This window comes from Thermobia domestica, unplaced genomic scaffold (genome assembly GCF_964235325.1).
Source record: "Thermobia domestica unplaced genomic scaffold, izTheDome1.hap1.1 HAP1_SCAFFOLD_189, whole genome shotgun sequence".
Lineage (NCBI taxonomy): Eukaryota > Metazoa > Arthropoda > Insecta > Zygentoma > Lepismatidae > Thermobia > Thermobia domestica.
Genome location: NW_027655919.1, coordinates 52,268 through 78,108, shown reverse-complemented (window position 1 = coordinate 78,108; position 25,841 = coordinate 52,268). Strand labels below are relative to the sequence as shown.

General features: G+C 36.6%; 1 protein-coding gene across 1 annotated transcript in view; it reads right to left on the bottom strand.

Annotated features, from left to right (window-relative positions):
* Nucleotides 1-4,219: 4,219 nt before the first annotated feature.
* LOC145676514 (F-box only protein 6-like) overlaps nt 4,220-25,841 on the bottom strand; it is a gene marked incomplete at its 5' end in the record, with an annotated part of 71,429 nt that continues 49,807 nt past the window's right edge. Inside the window, one exon of the mRNA XM_081747336.1 lies at nt 4,220-4,706. The remainder of the gene's footprint in view (nt 4,707-25,841) is intronic.

Here is a 25,841-nt window from a genome sequence, read left to right as displayed (position 1 = left end):
CATGCTGCCACCTGTTGATCTTGTATCCTAGCTCATTGGACGTTATGAAGTTTTTACAATCATTCAGGTGTTATTCGTCGAAAAGTCTCTATAACACCGTCTGGAGGAAAAACGAAATCTACCAAAAATGGAGCTTACTTTCTGTTGATGAGAATGAGAGTAAAAGAATGAAAGTAAAAGTATACACTTGCATGGTACTATGGACGTCTCATACACACGTGCAGTAGCCTTGCAAATATCCATGTACACACAACGGCTTAAGCACCAGTAATTTAAATGTGCTCTATCCACGCAAATGCACATGTTCACATGCACGGCTCAAGCATGGGTTATGTACATGCGCTGCATCCACGCAAAAGCACATGTGTACATAATGGCTACAGGACGGGTTATATAAATGTGTGCTTCATCCATGCAAATGCACAAGTGCACATAACGGCTTAAGCACGTGTTACGTACGTGCACTGCATCCACACAAATGCACATGTGTACATAACGGCTTAAGCACGGGTTACGTGCGTGCGCTGCACCCACACAAATGCACATGTGTATATAACGGCTACAGCACGGGTTATATAAATATGTACTTCATCCATGCAAATTCACATGTGTACATAGCGGCTTTAAGCATGGGTTCTGTACTTGTGCTTCTCCACGCAAATGCACATGTGTATGTAATGGCTTAGGCACGGGTTATGTAAATGTGTACTTTATCCATGCAAATGCACATGTGGACATACACGACTTAGTCACTGGTTATGTACGTGTGCATAACCCACGTAAATGCACATGTGCACATACACGGGTTATGTATGTGTGCTTCATCCACGCAAATTCACGTGTACGGCTTATGCACGGGTTATGTATGAGTTCATCATCCACACAAATGCACATGTGCAAATGTACGGCTTATGCAGATAGTACACATGTGTCGTACATGTACGTGTTGTCTGGGTTATTACGAGATGATTAAAATATTTCTAATCCGACTTTCCATTTTTAACAAGGAGCTCTTAAAACGTTCAGACTGAAAGTGCTCATCGAGCTTTTTAATATTAGGGAACTTGTTAATAGTTCACACAAAGTGTTCGAATAATTATATGGGAAATAATTTTAATGAAAACGAAAGAATAAAAATATGTGAGGGAAAAAATAACTTAACAGCAAATAATTTAAAATTACAACTCAAATAAGAGGGTCCTGGAAGGACCTTTTTAAGGGTTCTAAGCAATACAAGGGCTATAGAAATCACTTTAACAACTAGTTTTTTTAAAACGTTCACACATAGTGTTCTGAATTTGCAAAAGCAAATGATCGAATTTAAAATAAATAATACGAATGAAATAAAAACGTGGCTACCGAGATCAAATTTTAACAACCAATTTTTATACTCTACCTAGTATCGAACCAGGAAAGTCAGGGAACAACAAGCTTTTGATGGGCCTAGACCTATACAAAATCCCATACACAGGGGCACTCTTCAGGGATTCATTCTCAAGCTAAGGCTCTTCTGGAGTCATATATTTTTATTCTGTATCTAGTGTCGAACCTGGAAAATCGGGGAACACTTTAACGACAAGTATTATTATAAATAATACAAATAAAATAAAAGCTTCAGAACTATAGGAGGTCCCTACACAGGGGCACTCTTCACGGGATCATTCTCAAGCCATGACGGCCATGGACCACGGTCATAATGCCGTCAAAGATCAATAACATCCCAAATGTCATTCCACTTTCCAGGAAAATCCTCATCTACTTTCTCATTTACCACTTAACGTTTACAACACTTTCTCTAGCTTGTAAAACATAATGAAACCATTAGAACTAACAAGTCCCGTAAAGCGGCAAGGCATTGTGTACAAAATAAAACGATCCTACTCCCTCCGCCCCCACTTGGCGCCGCCAAGCTGACCATCCTGTTCCAAAACGTATCTGGAGTGTTCCATTATTGATTTGACAAATAAAAACACCTGTTATAGAACCTATATAAGCGGTAAAAGACAACACTACGTCATGGTATCTAAAGATTCCATTAGGGATGCGCACCAGTCGAGTCGAGTCGAGTCGAGATTTAAGCCTGTCTCAACTCGAAAATATGTTTCTGTCTCGACTCGGTAGTGTCTGCCTAGACTATCGAAATTCGAGTCGAGACAAAATAGACCAGTTAAAATATACGCACACATCAACCATAACATTATGACTACCTACCAAATTGTCAGTATGTCCACCTTTGGCACGGATAACAACGGCAACACGTCTTAGAATGGACGCAATGATTCTTGGTACTTCACTGGTGAGAGTTTGCACCACATGTGCACACACAGGTCACCTAATTTCTGTAAATTCCGGGGGGGAGGGCGATGCGCTGACGCCACGTTCAATCACAGCCAGATGTGTTCGATTGCATTTAGATCCGGCAAGTTGGGGGGCCGGCACATAACTTGGAACTCGCCCCTGTGTTCCTCGAATCACTCCATCACACTCCTGACCTTGTGACATAGTGCATTATCTTGTCGAAAAATGCCACTACCGTTGGAAAACATGGCCATCATGAATGGGGTGTACGTAGTGTGCAAGTAATGTGCAAGACGCCTCGGCCATCATGGTGGCTTGCTCGAGCTCCACTAGACACATGGATGTTCACGTGAATGTTCCCCTTAGTATAATTAAGCCGCCGCCAGCTTGTCTCCTTTCCATAGTACAGGTGTCAAGGAGCTGTTACCTAATACAATAACTGTAATTATGCTAAATCACTATAGACTGCCAATTGCTTATTCAGAGAACTTATGAAGTTTATGAAGTTCACTTTATAGCAATAGTTTTACACAAACTAGATATAGGCTACGGATAATAGTTTTATACAAGCTAGATAATCAAATATTATTATTATTATTGCGATTATTATTATTATTATTATTATTATTATTATTATTATTATTATTATTATTATTATTATTATTATTATTATTATTATATTTGAAGTACAATCAAATATCACGACATTAATTATTAGTTTAAATTAACTAAATTGAGGTGAAAATTAAATCTTGATCTCGAAAGATTAACTATTAAGTTTATGCGTTATGTACCTTTCTAAAGTAATAAATGCTGGAATTGGTTTCAAGGCTGTTTCTGAGTAAACACTTTCTCCAAAATAATATTAAAAATTATAGAAAGATTTTCGAGACATTCGAGTGAGTCGAGATTTTTACGAGCAGTCTCGACTAGACTCGTGTCTCGACTCGTTTCGAATTTTACAAAGTGTGTCTCGACTCGTGCGCATCCCTAGATACCATAAATCCTAAAAGGGTTAACGGGGAGAATAATCCAAAGATGAAACATACCAATCGACAGATCTTATTGGAACCTAAACAAGTGATGTTGTACAATAACCACGCTAAATATTAAAATAAGAGTGATACTGAAGCATGCACTCATCAAGGATTTCATTACGACATCAGTAAAATGACATTATACTATGGTTAATGAGCTGTAGACTATAAGTAATCTATCTATCTATCTATATCTATCTATCTATCTATCTATCTATCTATCTATCTATCTATCTATCTATCTATCTATCTATCTATCTATCTATCTATCTATCTATCTATCTATATCTATCTATCTATCTATCTATCTATCTATCTATCTATATATATATATATATATATATATATATATATATATATATATATATATATATATATAAATTTTACTCTGATGTTATGCTTAGAAAACACACATATATTTATCAGTAGAAACCAAACTAAACATAATGGCATGCTTGAAGGTACATTCTCGTGTGTGCTTTTCTAGAAAATTGACAAAAACGAACCTCTATCGCGCTAAAAATACGTCGTTAATTGCTAATATATTAATTGATAGTTTTTTATTTTTATGGAACAAATTCTTTATTTATTTATTATATATGCCTATTTTTTTAAAACACACTTTTACTCGTATGTAGCAGATTGTATCTTTTATTCTTTGTCTTTTCACAGCAGTGACAAACATAATACTAACAATGACACACATTTATCTAATAGCCCTGCACGTACTCCTAACACCGCGCAAATCGACGTTCATGCTGCTGTATTTGTAACGTAGAAACCGTATTGAAACATTTGAAACGTTACCTGGAAAATGATAACAATTTGGAGTTACTTACAATTTAAGAATATGTAATATAGAATGTTTTTAAATAATTGTTTATTTCTATTTATTACAAGAGTACGCTCTACAAGTGTTGTATTACCAAAAATCACAATTCTAATTTACAAAATTTAAAGAAAAAGAATAATTCTCCTTGGAATTTGTAATTAACAGTTTGATTCTGCCATTATGCACTGTGACACTGTTCACAGTTGCCAAAACAATGCCAAATGCATTAGATATGGTTCAGCAGTTCGTAAATGTATATTTAATTATCAAAAGTCACTAAAGATAGTAAAGTTTGAAAGAAAACAAGCGGATAATAACCAACAGGAATCAATAATTTCTTTTTTAAAAAATGTTTTGAACACTATGAATTAATTTTGTAATTTTTTAGCCCAATCTCAAACTTCAGGAACATGCACAAGCAAAAATATATTTTTTTTTGTTCTTAAAAGTTGTACCATTTTTAAAATTATGTCCTCTTCAATGTAACATAGCATGAGGTCTTCTCTGAGCACACTTCTTCTTTATTACAATATTAGAATCTGAAATTATAAAGAAAATATAGTATTTACTAATGTTACATTTCACTAACATCAGTGTAAAAGCAAACAATACTACAGACTTATGTGTCATACTGTCAAAACTTCCTTTATACTCGTAATTTATACCTCATGTATTTGTTTAAATGAAATCTAACTTAAATGCAACGATATGGTGAACATCATTGCCGAAATTATACTCCCTTCGCAACTTTTACCGTTACAGGAGGGCACAAAACAAAAGGTTCCCAATCAGGTACTTCAGATACCTGAAGTACTAAGTTTTGTGTTTTAGTTTAAACAGAAAAGAACCAATATACTGAAAATCTTAATTAAGTTAAATATTGAAACTAAGAATTTTCAAAATAAATAGTAATCGCCTGTAACCTGTAACCAAATAAAATTATTCTAAGGGATAAGCTATCGATTTTAGAGATATATATCGAAAACTTTCTTTCTTTCTCTCTCTTTCTCTTTACCAAAAAAAAAGTTATATGAATCTAGATATCTAAAAAAAATTCTTTGGGATGGAGGGTTTTATGCCGGGTTTTTCGAGGTAAATGGGCCGGAAATTTTCACCTTTTCTGTTTTTCACTTTCTATGACTTTCAGGTCATAAAGGAAAAAGTGTTTCCTTGTTGTAGATTCTACAACTAAACAAAGTATGTTTACAACATTAAATACTTGTGTAAGTCCTATGTTCAGTCCTGGACTAGCAGTCTTGATTGCTATTCGATCAATATTGTATTAATTGCCAGCATACAACACTACCACATCATAGATGTCGTTTTCGTTTTCTATGTTATCAAGCTCCTGGAAGGTGTGTGTGTGTGTGTGTGTGTGTGTGTGTGTGTGTGTGTGTTTACTGCTTGCCTAAAAACTAACTGGTAGGCAAGGTACATTACATTTTCGACACCGTTATTGGTAACATCATTAAACTTTTTTACTCAAATAACTTTGAAAGCTAGAACGTACAGATGGTGATCAGAAAAATGGGAACACCTGAACGACATTTCAACTTACCAGATTAATATGGTGTCGGACCACCTTTCGCCTTCAGAACAGCCTTGATGAGACGTGGGATGGAGGCATAGAGGTCGTGAATGGTAGCAATTGGAATTTTACACCATTCCTCGTGCAGGGCATCGGCCAGTTCTGTGAGAGAGGATGGAAGTGGAAATCGTCGCCGGAGTCGTGTTTCCAAGACGAACCACAGATGTTCAATTATATTGGGATCTGGGGATTGGGCGAGCCAGGGGAGGTGTTGAACTTCATCCCGATGTTCCTCAAACCACGCTGCAACAACGCCAGCTGTGTGAATGGGTGCATTATCAGCCTGGAAGATGGCGTCATTGTCCGGAAACAACATCCGGACTATAGAATGTAAATTGTCTCCTAAAATTGCGATATAATCGTTGGCAGTGATTCGTCCGCTAAGTGTGACCACAGGACCCAGTGAAAACCATGATATGGCGGCCCAAAGCATCACCGAGCCGCCGCCATGTTTCACAGTTTGGCGGAGACACTACAGATCATAAGCTGTTTAGGGCGTTCTCCACACATAAACACGGCCCGTGGTTGGGAATAGGGTGAAGGATGACTCATCCGACCATATCACACGTTTCCAGTCCTCAACGGTCCAAGTTGCATGATCGCGGCACCATTTGCGGCGTGCGAAAGCGTTATGGTCCCTGATGAGCGGTTTGGCCCGTGCAACACGACCCCGTAAGTTCATGTCATGTAATTCGCGGCGGACTGTGATTGTCGAAACAGGGTGGGGGAGGTGCTGATTGAGTTCCTCCGTCACTTGCTCTGCAGTGGCACGACGGTTCTGCGTGACAATGCACTTTAATACCCGGCGTGACCTGTCACTCATGATTTTCTTCCGCCCACTGTTCCGCTTCCCCGATGTGGTTTTTCCGTGTGTTGTGTAGGCCGTCATCACCTTCGACACGGTCCCACGCGACACACCTAACACAGTAGCCACTGCCGTAACACTCACTCCACATAACCGCGCACCAACAATTTGCCCTCTTTGAAAATCTAAGAGGTCTCCCATTTTACACTACCTCCGTCTGCTGCAGCCACTGTACACTGCTGTTCCACTGCGCCTGACGTAGTATGGAGACCAACCTAACACACCACCAACAGCGGTCCGGCGCTGCGGGCGCCACGACACCACTGCCAACCCATACATCTGACGTGTTGCCAACTACAGGTGTTTCCATTTTTCTGATCACCATCTGTACATAAACTGTTAAAATATTTTTAAAAAACACAGAATTTTCCAGAAAAAAATAGTTTCTAAAAGCCTTTTTTATTCGAGTTCTTGCATCTGTAATGCATACAGTAGTGGCCTAGAAGAGAAAATTTAGCCTTTAAGTATCTTGACAGATACAGTTAATTATATTATTTATAATGGAGATGATTAGGGATTTGTGAAAATTCGTTACTTATCTACAGTACTATTTATTGACGAATTTCAAACTTCTATGCTTTTAAAGGTAAATTGTACGTACAATACAGTGCTGAGATAACTTTTTTCGTAAGGCCCGTTACACAGTCAAGCGGAGCTCCGCGCTCCGTCTTCCGCCCTCCGCACTACGCGTGTGTGCTTACACAGTCATCCGTAGCTACGCGCTACGCGTCATGTGATTATATACATGATTCTTCTCAGTCAGTGTTGCGAGTCAACATAAAAAGTTCGAAACGACAATAGTGGCATCTTAATATTTCTGTAAGAAGAGAAAACGAAGAACACAGAAAAATAAATGTCTCAAGATTCATACCTTAGTTCAGTGTTTTCCAACCGGTGTGCCGCGGCACACTGGTGTGCCGCGAGAAATCGAAGCAAAATTATTAATTTTATAGCAATTCTATTGCCAAACGTAGGGGAAAATGTATATTTGTATTTCACATGATATGAACCTGTACTATGAATCTACAATTTTAAGTTTCATACAGGGTTACTGTTCTGTACATTTCTAATGTTGAAAAATGTATTCGTTATCATTGTTATGATCATTATTGCTTCTTTATTGTTGCAGATTGTTTCGTAACTTGATAATTTAAAATATAATTCAATCCTTTCGACAAATTACCTACATTTGTGTTCTAAAAGCATAAGAGTTTTGTTTGTTCGTTCGTTATTTAGTAATCTTCCTTCTTAGTAAAAGGTTGGATATAGTTTTTAAGAAGAAAGCGTATTTTTAATAACCTGAGTCCAACATTTCACTGCAATTGTTTCCTATTTATAAAATAGAATGAAAAATAAGTATAATGATTTACTACGGGAAAAACCTCTCTGAGCAGATCAATAATCACAGAAAAAATGCGACTGTGTTTTATATTTACAAATAATAATATCTATAATTGTGCCGCGAGAATCCAAGTAACACCCTTAGTGTGCCACAAGTTGAAAAAGGTTGGGAAACGCTGCCTTAGTTTCTCAAAGAAATCTGAAGGGAGCTTTACGTCTGTGTATATAGATTTGCGAGAAGACGAGAAGTACTTCAATAATTTCCGTACGTCAACTCAGTCGTTCGATACCTAATTGAAAAAAATCCATCGAAATTATAAAAATGCGGTTTCAATAAAATTCATATGCACGCTCTTAAAATACAGCACTCAACAGATACTGTATTTTAACAAATGAAAATAACCAATATTTGTATACACGACTCCAAAAGTGCATTACCACTTACAATTCTCCTTTTCCTGCAATAGCAGGCAACCCAAAAAGCTCGGCGCTTTGGTTGGTTGCTAATTCGAAAGGCGTTGGACCAAACCTCAATTTTGTAACAAATATATCAGTGTGGCAAACTGCAAATAAGAGAATAAAACAAATTATTAAGAATGACAATTTTATTATCGTAACAGATTTGGATCACATCAAAAGTTACAAAATGATCTTACTTAAGCAGTTCAAACAAGATGAATGGCAAGAAACAAATATCAGAGGAAACCATTTCTCTCCTTCACCCCCAAAAAAGAATCTCATAAAAAAAAGAGTTATATAATGCAAAATTTTAATATAAAAGCCCCGATCAAAATTTAAAAAGTTGACACCCGAAAGGCAAAAAGAAGTGAACCGAAGTAAACGATATTGTGCGATATTGTAGACGTAAAATGACAAAAAATGGGTTTCGTATTTTCCTGGAAAAAACGGTTGGGTGGGACACGAAGCCCCCAAACTTCTATTACAAAATATCAAAAGTGCTAGTAACACTATGTCAGATGTTTGTAAAGGACATAGAGAATTGCAACATAATTTTATGTATGGACAATACGCAAAAATAAACGAACACGGGTTTTTTATGTTCTGAGGAAAAAACATTTTAGGGGCAAAATCCCCCAACCAAAATTTTGAAAGTTGACACCAGAAAGGCAAAAGCAAGTGAACCAAAGTGAATAAAATTGTGCATAGATATTGTAGACGTATAATGACAACAACAAAAAAAACGGGTTTCGTATACTCCTGCAAAAAAGGGTTGGGTGGAGCAAAGAACCCTCCAAATCTTTGATCACGAAATATCAAAAGTGCTAGTAACAGTATGTCAGATGTGTGTAAAGCACATGAAGAATTGCAACATAACTTTGTGTATGAATAATACGCCAAGAATAAACAAATACGGATTTATGTTCTGCGTGAAAACAGTTTTAGGTGGAAAAAGACCCCAACTAAAATTTTGAAAGTTGACGTCCTAAAGGAAGAAGAAGTGAACCGGAGTGAATGAAATTGTGTACAGACATTGCAGACGTAAACTGAGGATGCGAGTTTTCGTATTTCCCTTCAGAAAACGGTTGGGTGGGGCACCGAATCCCCCAACCAAAATTTTGGGGCAAAATCCCCCAACCAAAATTTTGAAAGTTGACACCAGAAAGGCAAAAGCAAGTGAACCAAAGTGAATAAAATTGTGCATAGATATTGTAGACGTAAAATGACAACAACAAAAAAAACGGGTTTCGTATACTCCTGCAAAAAAGGGTTGGGTGGAGCAAAGAACCCTCCAAATCTTAGATCACGAAAAATCAAAAGTGCTAGTAACACTGTCAGATGTGTGTTAAGGACATGAAGAATTGCAACATAACTTTCTGTTTGGACAATACTCAAAAAATAAACAAATACTGTTTTTCCCTACGGAAAAACGCTTTTAGGGGGCAAAATCCCCCAACCAAAATTTTGAAAGTTGACACCCGAAAGGCAAAAGGAATTGAACCAAAGTGAATGAAATTGTGCGCAGATATTGTAGACATAAAGGGAATACGGCTTTCGTATACTCCTGGAAAAGAGTGTTGGGTGGGTCCCAGACCCCTCCAAACCTTTGATCACGAAATATCGAAAGTGATAGTAACAGTATGTCAGATGTGTATAAAGGACGTGAAGAATTGCAACGAAACTTTGTGTATGAACAATACGCCAAAAATAAACGAATACGGGTTTTTTATGTTCTGCGGAAAAATGGTTTTTGGAGGAAAGAGCCCAAACCCAAAATTTTGAAAGTTGACTTCCGAAAGGCAAGAAGAAGTGAACCGAAGTGAATGAAATTATGCACAGATATTGAACTCGTGTAATGATTACACGGGTTTCGAATTTTCCTGGAGAAAAGGGTTGGGTGGGGCACAGATCCCTCCAAACATTTGATCACGAATAATCAAAAGTAACAGTATGTCAGATGTGTGTAAAGGACATGAAAAATTGCAACATAACTTCGTGTATGGACAACACACAAAAACAAAAATGAATATGTTTCTATGTTCTCCGGAGAAAAGATTTTAGGCTTAAAAAGCCCCATACAAAAATTTGAGAGTTGACGCCCGGAAGGCAAGAAGAGGTAAACCGAAGTAAATGAAATTGTGCACAGATGTTTCATACGTAAATGAAGATACGGGTTTCGTATTTTCCTGGAGGAAACGGTTGTGTGGGCCACGAACCCCTCCAAAAATTTGATCACGAAATATCAAAAGTGCTCGTATCAATATGTCAGATGTGTGTAAAGGACATGAAGAATTGCAACGAAACTTTTTGTATTTACAATACGCAAACAATAAAGGAATACTGTTTTTTTATTTTCTGCGGAAAAATGGTTTTAGGTTCAAAAGAACCCAGCCCAAAATTTTGGTAGTTGACGCCCGAAGGGCAAGAAAAAGTGAACCGCAGTGAATGAAGTTTTGCACAGATTTTGTAGACATAGAATGAAGGAATACTGTCTCGTATTTTCCTAAAAAAGATGGTTAGGTCGGGCACGGTCCCTCCAAACATTTGATGACGAAATATCAAAAGTGCTAAAAGCAGTATGACAGATGTGTGTAAAGGATATGAATAATTGCAACGTAACTTTGTGTATGGACAATACGGAAAAATAAACGAATACGGGTTTTTTATGTTTTGAGGTAAAATATTTTTAGGGTCTAAATCCTCCACCAAAAATTTTGAAAATTGAGGCCCCAAAGGCAAGAAGAAGTGAACAAAAGTGAATGAAATTTTGAACAGATATAGCACACGGAAAATGAGGATACGGTTTTTCGAATTTTTCGGGAGAAAACGGTTGGGTGGGGCACCGACCACTCCAAACCCTTGATCACGAAACACAAAAACTGCAACTAACAGTATGTCAGATGTGTGTAAAGGACATGAAGAATTGCAACGAATCTTTGTGTATGGACAATACGCAAAAATTAAATATATACTGGTTTTTATTTTCTAAAAAAAAACGGTTTTAGGAGACAAAACTCTAACCAAAATTTTGAATGTTGACGCCCGAAAGGCAGGAAGAAGTGAACCAAAGTGAATGAAGTTGTGCACAGATATTAAAGACATGAAATGAGGGAATACGGGTTTAGTATATTCCTGAAAAAAGGGTTGTTTGGGGCACCGACCCCTCCAAACCTTTGATCACGAAATATCGAAAGTGTTAGTAACAGTATGTCAGATGTGTGTAAAGGACATGAAGAATTGCAACATACTTTGTGTATGGACAATACACCAAATACAAACGAATAAAGTTTGTTTTTTATTTTCTGAGAAAAACGGTTTTTAGGTTGAAAAAAAAACAAATTTTGAAAGTTGATTCTGAATGCTAAGAGGAAGTGAACTAAAGTGAACGTAATTTTGCACAGACATTGTAGAGGTGAAATGATTATACGGTTTTCGTATTTTCCTAAAAAAACGGTTAGGTGGGGCACGGGTCACTCAAATTATTTGATGACGAAATATCAAAAGTGCTAGTAACAGTATGTCCGATGTGTGTAAGGACATGAAGAATTGCAACATAACTTTCTGTATGGACAATACGCAAGAAAGTAAATAAATGTTGGATTTTGATTTTCTGAAAAAAAAACGGTCTTAGGGGGCAAAATCCCTACCTAAAATTTTGAATGTTGACGCCCGAAAGCAGGAAGAAGTGAACCGAACTGAATGAAATTGTGCACAGATATTGCATACGTAAACTGAGGATACGGTTGTTCATATTATCCTTCAGAAAACGGTTGGGTGGGGCACCGACCCCTCCAAACCTTTGATCACGAAATATCGAAAGTGTTAGTAACAGTATGTCAGATGTGTGTAAAGGACATGCAGAATTGCAACATAACTTTGTGTATGGACAATATGCCAAAAATAAACGAATACTCTTGTTTTTTATTTTCTGCAGAAAAACGGTTTTAGGGGGCAAAAGAACCCACCCCAAAATTTTGAAAGTTGACTCCCGAAAGGTAAGAAGAACTGAAGCAAAGTGAATGAAATTTTGCACAGATATTGCAGATATAAACTGAGGGAATACGGGTTTCGTATCTTAATGTAAGAAACGGTTAGGTGGGGCACGGGCCCCTTCAAACCTTTGATCAAGAAATATCAAAAGTGCTAATAACAGTATATCAGGTGTGTGTGAAGGACATGAAGAATTTGAACGTAACTTTTTGTATGAACAATACGCAAAAAAATAAACGAATACGCGTTTTTTATTTTCTGTGGATAAATGGTTTTAGAGGGCAAAAGCTCCCACTCAAAAATTTGAAAGTTGACCAAGAAAGGGAAGAAGAAGTGGACCGAAATGAATGAAATGTGCACAAGTAGAGGTAAGATGGCTTTGAGGCTTTGAGTGGCGAGAGGGGTGGACGAAAGCGAATGAAATTGTATGTAGATATTGGGTGTATAAACTATGGCCTTTCGTGTTTCACATGTATCGTTTCTCCATCCGATTTCTTTAAATTTTTCAGATCAACTACAAGCACAAACAGTATAGCGTTTTTTAAAATAGTATTTCAGGAGGCACTTTTAACCCTTACAATGTTTTTGAGCATAAACAAAAACAAGTGTCGATGTATTTCCAGTTTGCTCTTGATCTCCCAAATTTGAAGCAAAATGGATAGGGACACTTGAGAAATACGAAAGTGTTTATTTTACATAGGGTGTATATAATATCTACACACAATTTCATTTGCTTCGGTCCACTCCTTCCTGTGCTATTACGAAAATATTTCCTTTTTTTTCTGATGTGGCCTAGGCCCCAACAGTTTTTTTCCACAAAAGGTGAAACACGTTTCATTTATTGTTTTGGAAATTGTCCCTATACGAAGTTTCGTTGCAATTCTAAATATTCTTTAGGAACGTCTGACGTATACTTGTTTGCAATTTTGATATTTAGTAATCAACGGTTTAGAATGTCCGTGCCTCACTCAACCGCTTTTTCCAGGATAATACGAAACCCAATTATCTCATTTTGCGTCTACAATATCTCTGTACAATGTAATTCAATTCGGTGCAGTTCTTCTTGCGCTTTGGGCCTCAAATTTCAAAATTTTGGGTGGGGCTTTTGTCACCCTAAAACCGTTTTACCACAGAATAAGAAACCGTATTCGTTTATTTTTTTTTGCGTATTGTCCCTAAACAATGTGTGGTTCCAATTCTTCATGTTCTTCAAGCACTTGTGACATACTGTTATGAGCACTTTTGACATTTTACGATCAAATTTTTGGAGGGGTCTGTGTATCACCTAAACTGGTGTCTTTTTTTTTTTTCAGGACAATAAGAAACCTCTATTCCCTAATTTTATGTCTACAGTATCTATGCACAATTTCATTCACTTCAATTCACTTCCTCTGGCCTTTCGGCCTCAATTTTCAAAATTTTCGATGGTGGCTTTTGCCTCTAAAACCTTTTTCCGCAGAAAATAGAAAACCCGTATTCGTTTATTTTTTCCATACTGTCCCTACACAATATGTTCCAATTTTTCATGTCCTTCAAGCACTTCTGACATACTGTTATTAGCACTTTTAATATTTCACGATCAAAGTTAAAAGGGGTCTGTGTCCCACCTAAACGGTTTTCATTTTTTCAAGAAAATAAGAAACCCGTTTTCCCTCATTTTATGTCTACAATATCTGTGCACAATTTCATTGACTCCGGTTGACTTCCTCTGGCCTTTCGGGCCTCAATTTAAAAAAAAAATGTGGGTGGGGATTTTTGCCCCTAATACCGGTTTTCAGCAAAAAACCCGTATTCCTTTATTTTTTGCGCATTGTTCTTACACGAAGTTTCGTTGCAATTTTTCATGTCCTTTACACATATCTGACATACTGTTACTAACACTTTCAATATTTCGTGATGAAAGTTTTGGAGGGGTCCGTGCCCCACCTCTCCGTATTTTTTAGGAAAATACGAAGCACTTATTCCTTAATTTTGTCTGCAATATGTGTGTAAAATTTCGTTTACTTCTGTTCACTTTCTTTGCCTTTCGGGCGTCAACTTTCAAAATTTTGCGTGGGGGCTTTGCCCCCTAAAACTGATTTTCCGCAGAAAATAGGAAACACGTATTCGTTTATTTCATGTGTAATATGTCCCTGCCAAACTTTATCAAATTCGAAGTGTTACACATCGGAAGTTTTACTTGTTAGTAACTAATATTTCTTTAAAATTTTGGGGGCGCAGTGGCTCAGTGGTAGAGCGTTCATCTTCGGTGGTTGGGGCCCCATGTTCGATGCCAGCAAGCGGCGTGTGGACTTTGTGATAGAGAAACACCGTGCTCGTGTGTTTTCTCGGGGTTCTCCCGTTTCCTCCCACATTCTTCATTCCACCATTTCACTCATTTCTCATCCTCACCGTCTCCTTTAGCCTGACCGGCATAAACGTGGGACGTAACACTTAAAAATTTCATTTCATTTTTTTCTTTAAAATTTTATGAACAAATAGTGGGAATTAACGATTATATAAGCGGAAAATTTAGATCAATTGCAAATTTCGGCCCCTTTCAACATTGAAGGAAATGACGGCACAGGTATTTGGATTCAAGGTAGACATGAAATTTGAAACTGAGATTTCACTATATTTCTGTCATCATTTTAATGCTCATGGTCCCCTCTCTTCTACGTCTAGACTCAGAAATATTGCTTTTAATAACTGCCAAATTACTATTTTTATCAATAAAGAGAAGCTGTTCTAGAAAGAACATACGTTTAAAGAATCATTTTTGCTTCGGTGAAGCAAGGAAAGTATTTTTAACTGTGCTTTTAAAATATCAAAATGTATGTCCTTTGAATACATATAGATTAAATTGGAGATATGTGAACAGATTTTACATTAGTATTATTAATCAGCAACTGTTAAATATCCTACAGCAGAAAGAAAATATAGTCCTCAAATCTTCTGATCATGGTGTTTAAGACCAAGTCGTAGGCTTCAAAGTATTTTCCTGAAAAAAAAAGAAAAACGTTTAGGTGGGACACAGACCCCTCCAAAACTTTGATCGTGAAACATCAAAAGTGCTTATAACAGTATGTCAGAAGTGCTTGAAGGACATGAATTGAAACGACACATTGTGTAGGGACAATACGCAAAAAATAAAAGAATACGATTTTTTATTCTGCGGAAAAACGGCTTTAGGATGCAAAAGCCCACACCCAAAATTTTGAAATTTGATGCCCAAAAGGCATAATATATTGTCATTCCATTGAGATAATATATTGTCACATGACGTGGGCTGATTGCAAAGCCTAGCTACCGAAATATACGTTGTTCAATCACGCTTTAAAAGCTAGATGCCAAACGGAACAAACGCTGTACGATGCTACTATGATAACCGTAATGGGGTTAGCCATAATGAGAGCTTTATACAGTTCTACATGAGTTGGAGCGGCAACGCCGAAATCTAGTTACAATGAAGGATTTATGGTAGGGACAAGTAAACCCTTAGATCTTGACCTTTGATGGAAAAATTGGTTATGTTTTGTCGCGTACTATCTTAATTAGAGTTTGAGATATTGAGGTTTAAATTGAGACACATTAAGGAGTGATCAGAATGTGACTATTTCACACCATTAGGCGGCTCAAGGGCCATAACTCTGGAACGATGCATTTTCCGACATATGGTCATCTGAACTTTTTTGCTTGCCTACCCATAAGGAATCCACCCATGAAGTTTTGCCGTACCTTTTTGTTACACTCTGTATATACAAGATCCGTTTTGTAGATTTACGAAATCACTCTTTTTTTCTCAATCAATCTACAAAACGGGTCTTGAATGAGGTGATCGCACTAGTAATGACATCCCGTAGCGTCGTTACGTAACACACACAGTATAAATAAAGCTTCGAAACCACAAATTGCAAGTTCTCCCGCAGATAATTCGGTAAGGTGTCTGCTTGTTGAGTGAGCAACCCAGTTTCATATTACGGCTGGTATGGTTTGCTTTTTTCCCTTTCAAAATACATTTCTATATGTTTATATTTCTTCTTAATAATTACTTTCTTGCATTTTTTGTAGATTATCTTAAATTAGTGGGGGTTAAGTAGTCAGAAGGTTAAAATACATGTATGACTACTTTATCCGTGTGTGTAGTCATATATGTATCTTTACATATTTGTTTCTTTCTTTCAACTAGTGTTGCCACGAGACGAGACAGAACCCTTTAATACGAGACACGAGACGAGATAGACTACTTGTCCCGTCTCGTTTCAGAGACGAGACGAGACGTCTCTTGAAATGTCCCGTCTCTTCTAATGTCTCAAAAATGCAAACACAGTTTTTGAAATTATTTAAAAATGTATTAACTCGGAATAAATTATTGCCTTCGAAAGTATACCAGTGTTTATTATTTCAAATGAGGACTATCCTTAAAGAACAAGGAATACCTAAAGTTATTTTTTAAATGATTCTTACAAACAGCTTTTATTTCCATTTTCCAATCGATTCAAGTTTAAATATTTTGTGATAGTGTTCCAGATTCAAATAAAATGTTAAACCATGCATCGAGATCAGTGTTTCAGAAGATTTCATTCCGAGGGTTGGCGCTTATATGTATGTATAAAAATCCTTTATACAAATACAAATTTTCTTAATGCCAGTTTCATCAGTGACTAATCATTGTTCCATGAGTTTTCTCGTTCCGAACAAAGACACAAACGTGTCAGCCTTTTTCTGTTTGAGTTTCAAAGGATTCCTGGTTTGACAATGAAATTTAGTTTCTTTTTATTGTTTTATGATGTTATTCGAACCAAAGCCATTTTTGGAATCATAAAGTCACATAGGTTGCATTTCTTAATAATTTATTTTATACACACTACAGATAAAACTACTCATAGCATTTTAATTACACAGTACATAGTTCTTTGACATAGAGAGAAATCTCCTTTGGTTATAGCAACATCCAGTATTACCAATGGGGATTTCCCTCATCCCCCTTGTAATTCGCACACCGTCAACAGATATAGAACATTGTTGAACATATCCTGAACCACTTCATCACACTCCTGGCCTTGTGACATGGTGCATTATCTTGTCGAAAAATGCCACTACCGTTGGGAAACATGGTCGTCATGAAGGGGTATACGTAGTCTGCAAGCAGTGTGCGATACGCCTCGGCCATCATTGTGCCTTGCTCGAGCTCCACCAGACACATGGATGGTCACGTGGATGTTCCCCAGAGCATTATTATTATTATTATTATTATTATTATTATTATTATTATTATTATTATTATTATTATTATTATTATTATTATTATTATTATTATTATTATATTTGAAGTAAAATCAAATATCACGACATTAATTGTTAGTTTTAAATAACTGAATTGAGCTGAAAATAAAATCTTGATTTCGAAAGATTAACTATTAAGTTTATCCGTTCTGTACCTTTCTAAAGTAATAAATGCTGGAATTGGTTTCAAGGCTGTTTCTGAGTAAATACTTTCTTCAAAATAATTTTAAAAATTATAGAAAGATTTTCGAGACATTAGAGTCGAGTCGAAAGTTTTACGAACAGTCCCGACTCGACCCGTGTCTCGACTCGAAAATTAGAGTCGAGAAATACGTTTGTCTCGACACGTCTCGAATTTTACAAAGTGTGTCTTGGCTCGAATTCCAGTCGAGATTCGAGACACGTCTCGACTCGTGAGCATCCCTAAATATTCGTATTTTAAATGTTCAACACTACCTCGCAAAAAATGACCCCGAAGATAATTTACCAAAGTCTACTTTCTTCTTGTTAGATTAGTGATCGTGCAGTGATTAGTGATTTAGGATAGATTATGCAAAGTCAGATATGGTTATGTATGTTTACACTTTCGTTTCTTTATTTCAAAATGTATTCCTATCTATTCCAATTTATTATTAATAATTTATTTCTTGCATTTATTAATAACTATCTGAAAAACCCATTATTCGCATGGTGGCTGTATTTGGAAGTCAACGCCTGTAGTAGTATCACCGTTGATTTCAGCGAGTGCGAAAACTATGGATTTGACATTAATATAGGTATTTTGGATTATATTTACATGTCAGGATATCCTCTACGGTACCACGACCCGCAACCAAATGGGGTGAATTTGGAAGTTAATGCAGTCGGAGTTTCACCATTGATGTCTGAGCCGCAAAAACTATGAATTCGACACTAATATCGGTCATTTTCTGCTACTTTCACATGTCCCTGTAAACGTCTTTTGAGACCCCCTGGTTCGATTTTAAAAAAAAAACGCTTCATCTTGATCTGGGACCTGGACCAAGGTACCCGAGATCAAAATTTGGTAACTCTCGGGCCTCTCGTCCGGTCTCCAGGCAGCACACAGATACATACATACAGACAGACAGACACAGAAACAAACTTTTTATTTTATTTATATTACATTAGGTGTATTTCAAACAGTGTTTCTTCCAGAAGTGTTTTCAGGGGGCACTGCCCGCCCGGAGCTCTGAGAGTGTCCGCCGGAAGAGACCAAAACAATACGTCTATAATATAATAATAAACAGAATAATATCAACAATGCCCCCCGGAATACGAAATTTCCCCCCCCCCCGGAACATAGTTTCTGAAAGAAACACTGGTTTCAAACACAACAGATAGAACCAACGGCGCCGTCTTTCCAAAATGTATGTGGGTGCATATCAATGGCGGGGCGTATTATATGTTTCCAGGGGAGTCTCGATTTTTTTGGTTGATTTCTTTTAAGTTAAAATCTTTTATGAACACTGTCATCAAGGGATGTGCTGTGATAAAGTAAAATATACCGGTAATATAAGGATAAGTTGGAGCTGTCCTAGCTCAGTCGGTAACACGGCTGACTTAAACGTAAAGAAACAGGTTTAATCCCCCGGGTTCAAGTTTAATTACTGTAATGCATATTCCCAACATATATAATCGTGATATTTAGTGTATATGTTCAACAACTTACATGATGCACAATGAGTGCAAGAGGCAGTGATATTATCAACACGTTACTAAAAGAAAATACTACATTCATACAAATTAAAATGAAAAAATCATTATAAAAGAAAATAATTTTAAAGCAGAAAGAACTTGCAAGGATTTTGTTGTGGACATAAAGTATAAAGTGACTAGCTTAGTGTATTCCTTTGTTGCCTTTGCACAAACAAACTTGAAAGAAATAATTATGCTTTCGAGGTTAGAAATTTTAACTTCAATCTCTATGTTTTAATTGTTTATTTTTTGATAGTGGCAAGTGAGAAATATTTATTTTGTTATGTTTCTATGAACCTAAAAATCTTGCCTGCAGCGCCCTGACAAGATTATTTGTGTAAGTGTTGGAGCCAGAGAGCACCCACGTAGACAGAACAACCCCTAGCATTTCTTACACAGCATAGAACGTTGCTACTATACTAGCGAGTTCCAGCTAGTTAAGCCTTTTATTAACAGCCGGAGGCAACATTCTGTTATATCGTTGTAGTGAGTCGCGTGTTAAAATACTCCTAGTATCAGCTTTTTCATTCTTCTATTGACCTTGAAGGACAAAACAAATGCCTTTCGAGGCATACGAGTCCCCTTTAATTCATGAAGTTGATATAGAAATGACCTTCCAACCTATGCTGTGCATAAATGCTGGAAGTCTTTCTAAAACGAGCGGAACGAGAGAGCCGTTTGATAAATGGCTCGACTCGAAACTCGACGTCAAAAACAATGATTCGGCTCGGAACTCGATTCGAGAAAATTACCTTTGATTCGACTCGAAACTCGACTTGAATTCGAGTCGAGTTTTAGCTCGACTCGTGCCCATCCCAAGGCAGAAAAAAATGGCTGCTTATTATTATTCTTTTAAACTAATTATATAATAATAACAATGTTCTTATCTAAAATTAAAAATACAGAATATAGAGAAGCGTAGGATACGCAAACTGATCTGAAAGAACTCCAATATTACATACCATCAACAAACTATTTTCTAGTAGTACAGTAGGCCTGCTCATCAGAACACAGTTTATTTATATTAACCCCTTACTGTATATAGTTAATTATGGTACCCTAGTTTTCAGGGTGCGAATTACCGGGGGGATGAGGGGAATTTTCCCCTTCAGTCACATTTTGTCCCCCCCAAAGATATCAACTGAAGTATCCCCACCGGGGATCAGTAGCGTAGCTAGAATATTTCTCAGGGGGCGCCAACGAAGGGCCAAAGAAAATTTTGAGAGAGCCATCTCCAATGAATGAAAAACTTTATTCACATAAATTATATATATATATATATATATATATATATATATATATATATATATATATATATATATATATATATATATATATATATATATATGTATATATATATATATATATATATATATATATATATATATATGTGTGTGTGTGTGTGTGTGTGTGTGTGTGTGTTCAAGATGAATATTTCTGTCTTTGTTGTTCATGATTTTACTATTTTCAAAACAGCGAAAATATAAGAATTTACTACCTGAAACAACTAGGGCACATTTATAGAATTGATTTCCTTTCTAATATAAGTAGTTACTTAATCACGGCGTTTAAAATATGTGTGGCTGATTGATTTAAGTGGAACGTAGAAGCAGATAAATATATACACACACACACTGAAAATCAACAGGGACAAAGTGCCTTGTTGAAATTTGCACTTATATCATGGTGCTAGTTATTTTAGAAATTTGCTTATTATATACGAAGCCAGAGCTACCAGAACTTTAGCTCTACTTCGAATCAAGGTGATATGCATACTGCTATATTAGGTTTTCACAAACAGACTAGTGGAAACTCCATTAAAAGTAAACTGAACTTATTCTATTTATTGTAATGATTTTCCTCACTCTCACAACAAAGAAATACATTAAATATAACACTTCAAACACTTGTATAAACTATACACTTTCGTTACCTTTCTAAATCTTTTAATAAACAAGTATTATTACGTGACAAGGCAAATTATTTTATGTTGTGTTAAACGGTAGAACGGACAGTATTATTTCAGAAAAGGTGGAAGATTATAAATTTCAAAAACAGCGCTTCGTTTATATTATCTTGTTAAAATAGCTAATTTCACTTGTGTGCTTGGCAGCTGTAACACACAGAAGCATTATTCAATACCAGTTTGTAACAGTTTACATTACAAAAAAGTATGTAGTTTACTTAGGTAGTTAATAAAACTGCTTGTAAATACAAAAACAAAAGTATGATCAACCATGTGCATTTGAGCTTAGCGGTATTACAATTACTTCAGATTAGGAAGATGATGTGATCGATCCCTAGTGGGCAAATATTTCAACTTAGGAGTTTACCAAGACTCTTCCTTAGTTCACTAGCGAAATGTTTATGGCCCAATTGACTCATTTCCCTCATTTATATTCTCTGAGCCTCGGGTGTTTCAAAGCCTTAAAATAAATTCAAATGTAGTTGAAGTAACTTAACGCTACTATCCTGTAGTCGATGCTAAATTAATATTGTTAGTTTTGAAATTGGATATGAAGGCACAGCATTAACCAGTAGGCTTATATCCTGTTCAAAATTCACGTCACCACTGATTTACTGTTCTGCATAATTCCTACAATGTAATTTTCTCGGAAATGGTTAAGCATATTTTGACGAAGAACAAATATAAATCTGCGATAAAATTTATTATTCAGTGACTGAACTCACTGAATGGAGTTTTTATAGACCAGTTCCATAAACTCCTGATATCTCTCTGATTACTAAATATCAGATAACGGGGTGACACAACTTGGTCACGGGAGTAACTATTACTTTTATACAAAATAACATTACTGCCGCGACCAACTCATATCATCTCAGCCTAACAGCCAACAAGCCTAACAGCCCAAAAACAAACATCCACACGATACGGAAAGAAAGACAAACACAGAATAAGGAACACCAGTGGCTTAGCTAACTAGCGGGCCTCTCATGCAAGATAAAGAGATGGGACTCTAGTTGTAAACCTAATTATTATAAGAATATTATTATTATTAATAATAATAACAATTATTATTATTATTATTATTAATATTATTATAACATCGTTTACTTTCCAAATCTCTGATCCTACCTAAGAGCATGTCTGCATATAGCGGTCATGTGTGCACCTTTTGTCAATGAGTGGCCCTAAAGGCCAAAAGGGATGCAAATCTCTGAGAGAGAGGAATAAAAAAAACTTATTATATGATAAATTCTACGAGAAAGTTCGAAGAATTGCTTTTGACAGGTGCTTTCTTGTTTTTCGGGGACAGAAAATTTTATCGGCTAAGAAATTACAGTATATAATATTGCAAATTTGCAGGTGCATTTATTTACAATACAATTTGAAGTCATAAAGAAACTGAAGACTTTGGGGCAAACAACCTGTCAAGTCCAAAAAGTAAAACTATAAAGGAGATAGCTTCACAAGGGTTTCTCTTCATCCGATTTTCTTCAAACTTAGCACACATATACTAGACCGAAAACAAATGAACACGTGTTTTTTGTTTCTTTCAGAGAACAGGTTGAGGGCGCAAAGGGTCCCTTTTCAAAAAGAAGGTCCACTTGATTTAAAAGGTCCACATTAAAGAAACGAAACTCTGCCGATGCAAAGATGACTTCAAAGTACAAAATACTGGTTTTGTCGTTTTTGAGAGAGAAGTTTTGCAGAGGCAATGCTCCTTCGAAATGACAAAGGACCCCACACAATCTTTACGGGAATTGGATTTCGGTGGAATTGCTTAAAACCGTGTTATGCTGTAGATATGATGTTCCTGAGAAAAAGTCTCAATGGGCTCAACTACAAATCATTAGCCGTTTGGCCACCAAAAGGCCACTTTTTTAAAAAAAGCCGAAGAAAACTACATTCGAGATTTTGGACAAAATGACAAAAATCGTGATGTTGTAGATATTGTGATTCCAAGAAAAAGTCTTAATGGGCATAATCGCCAACCACTGATTTTTTGGCCACTACAGGGCCACTTTTTTGAATACAGCCAAGTATAGTGATATCCTGAATTCCAATAAAAATGACTGAAATTGTGATATGTTGTAGATGTAGTGATCCTGAGAAACTCTCAATAAGCACAACCACCAACCACTGGCCGTTTGATAACTACAGAGCCACATTTTTTCAAACAACAGAACTTAACGTTATTTTGGATTTCATTGGAATTGCATGAAACCGTGATGTGTTGTAGCTATAATGATTCTGAAATAAGGTCTTAATGGGCACAACCACTAATCACTGACCGTTTGGCCACTACGAGGCCACTGTTTTGAAATTAACCAAGGATGGTGATATTCTGGATTCGGTAAAAATGACTGAAACTGTGATATATTGTAGATATTGTGATGCTGAGAAAAGGTCTTAATAGGCCCAACCAGTAATCACTGACAGTTTTGCCACAACGAGGCCACTTTCTTGAAAGTAACTGAAGATGGTGATGTTCTGGATTTCGGTAAAAATGACTGAAACTGTGATATGTTGTAGATCTTGTGATTCTGAGAAAAGATCTTGAGGGGCACAGCCACTAATCACTGACCATTTGGCCACTACCAGGCCACTTGCTTGAAAGTAACCGAAAAGGTTGATGGCCTGGATTTCGGTAAAAATGACTGAAATGTGATATGTTGTAGACATGGTGATTCTGAGAAAATGTCTTAATGGGCACAATCAATAATCATTGGCCGTTTGGACACTGCGAGGCTACTTTTTGGAAAGTAATCGAAAATGTTGGTGTTCTGGATATAGGTAAAAATGACTAAAACTGTGATATGTTGTTGATATTGTGATTCTGAGAAAAGGTCTTAATCGGCACAACAAATAATCACTGACCGTATGGCCACTACCTGGCCACTTGCTTGAAAGTAACCGGAAATGTAGATGGCCGGGATTTCGGTAAAAATGACTGAAACTTTCATACGTTGTAAACATAATGATTCTGAGAAAAGTTCTTAATGGGCATAGCCACTAATCACTGACCGTTTGGCCACTACGAGGCCACTTTTTGAAAGTAACCGAAAATGGTGATGTTCTGGATTTAGGTAAAAATTACTGAAACTGTGATATGTCGTAGATATTGTGATTCTGAGAAAATGTCCTAATGGTCACAACCAATAATTACTGACCGTTTGACTACTGCAGGGCCACCTTTTTCAAAGTAACGGAAGATTGTGGTTCTGGATTTCTGTAAAAACGACTGAAACCGTGATATGTTATAGATATTGTGGTTCTGAGAAAAGGTCTTAGTGGGCACAGCCAATAATCACTGGTTGTTTGGACACTACGAGGTCACATTTTGAAAGGAAGCGAAAATGGAGATGTTCTGGATTTCGGTAAGAATAACTGAAACTATGATATGTTGTAGATATTGTGATTCTGAGGAAAGGTTTTTATAGGCACAACACCTAATCACTGACCGTTTGGCCACAACGAGGCCATCTTCCTTGAAAGTATTCGAAAATGGTAATGTGGATTTCGGTAAAATGAATGAAACTGTTATATGTTGTAGATATTGTAATTCTGAGAAAAGGTCTTAACGGGCGAAACCACTAATTGCTGACCGTTTGCCACTACGAGGCCACATTTTAGAAAGTAACCGAAAATGGCGATGTTCTGGATTTAGGTAAAAATGACTGAAACTGTGATATGTTGTAGATATTGTGATTCTGAGGAAAGGTCTTTATAGGCACAACCCCTAATCACTGACCGTTTGGCCACAACGAGGCCATCTTCCTTGAAAGTAACCGAAGATGATGATGTTCTGGATTTCGATAAAAATAACTGAAACTGTGATATGTTGTAGACATTGTGATTCTAAGAAAAGGTGTTAATTGGCACAACCAATAATCACTGACAGTTTGGCCACTACGAGGCCACATTTCTGAGAGTAACCGAAAATGGTAATGTTCTGGATTTCGGTAAAAAGTGATTGAAGGGGTGATATGTTGTAGATCTTGTGATCCCGAGAAAAGGTATTTATGGGCTCAATCACTAATCACTGGCCGTTTGGCCACTACGAGGCTACTTTTTCGAAAGTAATCGAAAATGTTGATGTTCTGGATTTAGGTAAAAATGACTGAAACTGTGATATGATGTAGATATAATGATTCTGAGAAAATGTCTTAATGGGCATAACCACTAATCACTGACCATTTGGCCACTACGCGGCCAGTTTTTGAAAGTAACCAAAAATTATGATGGCCTGGATTTCGGTAAAAATGACTGAAACTGTGACATGTTGTAGATATTGTGATTCTGAGAAAGGGTCTTAATGGGTACAACCAATTATCACTGACCGTTTGTCCACTACCGTACGCGGCCAGTTTTTGAAAGTAACCAAAAATTATGATGGCCTGGATTTCGGTAAAAATGACTGAAACTGTGACATGTTGTAGATATTGTGATTCTGAGAAAAGGTCTTAATGGGCATAACCACTAAT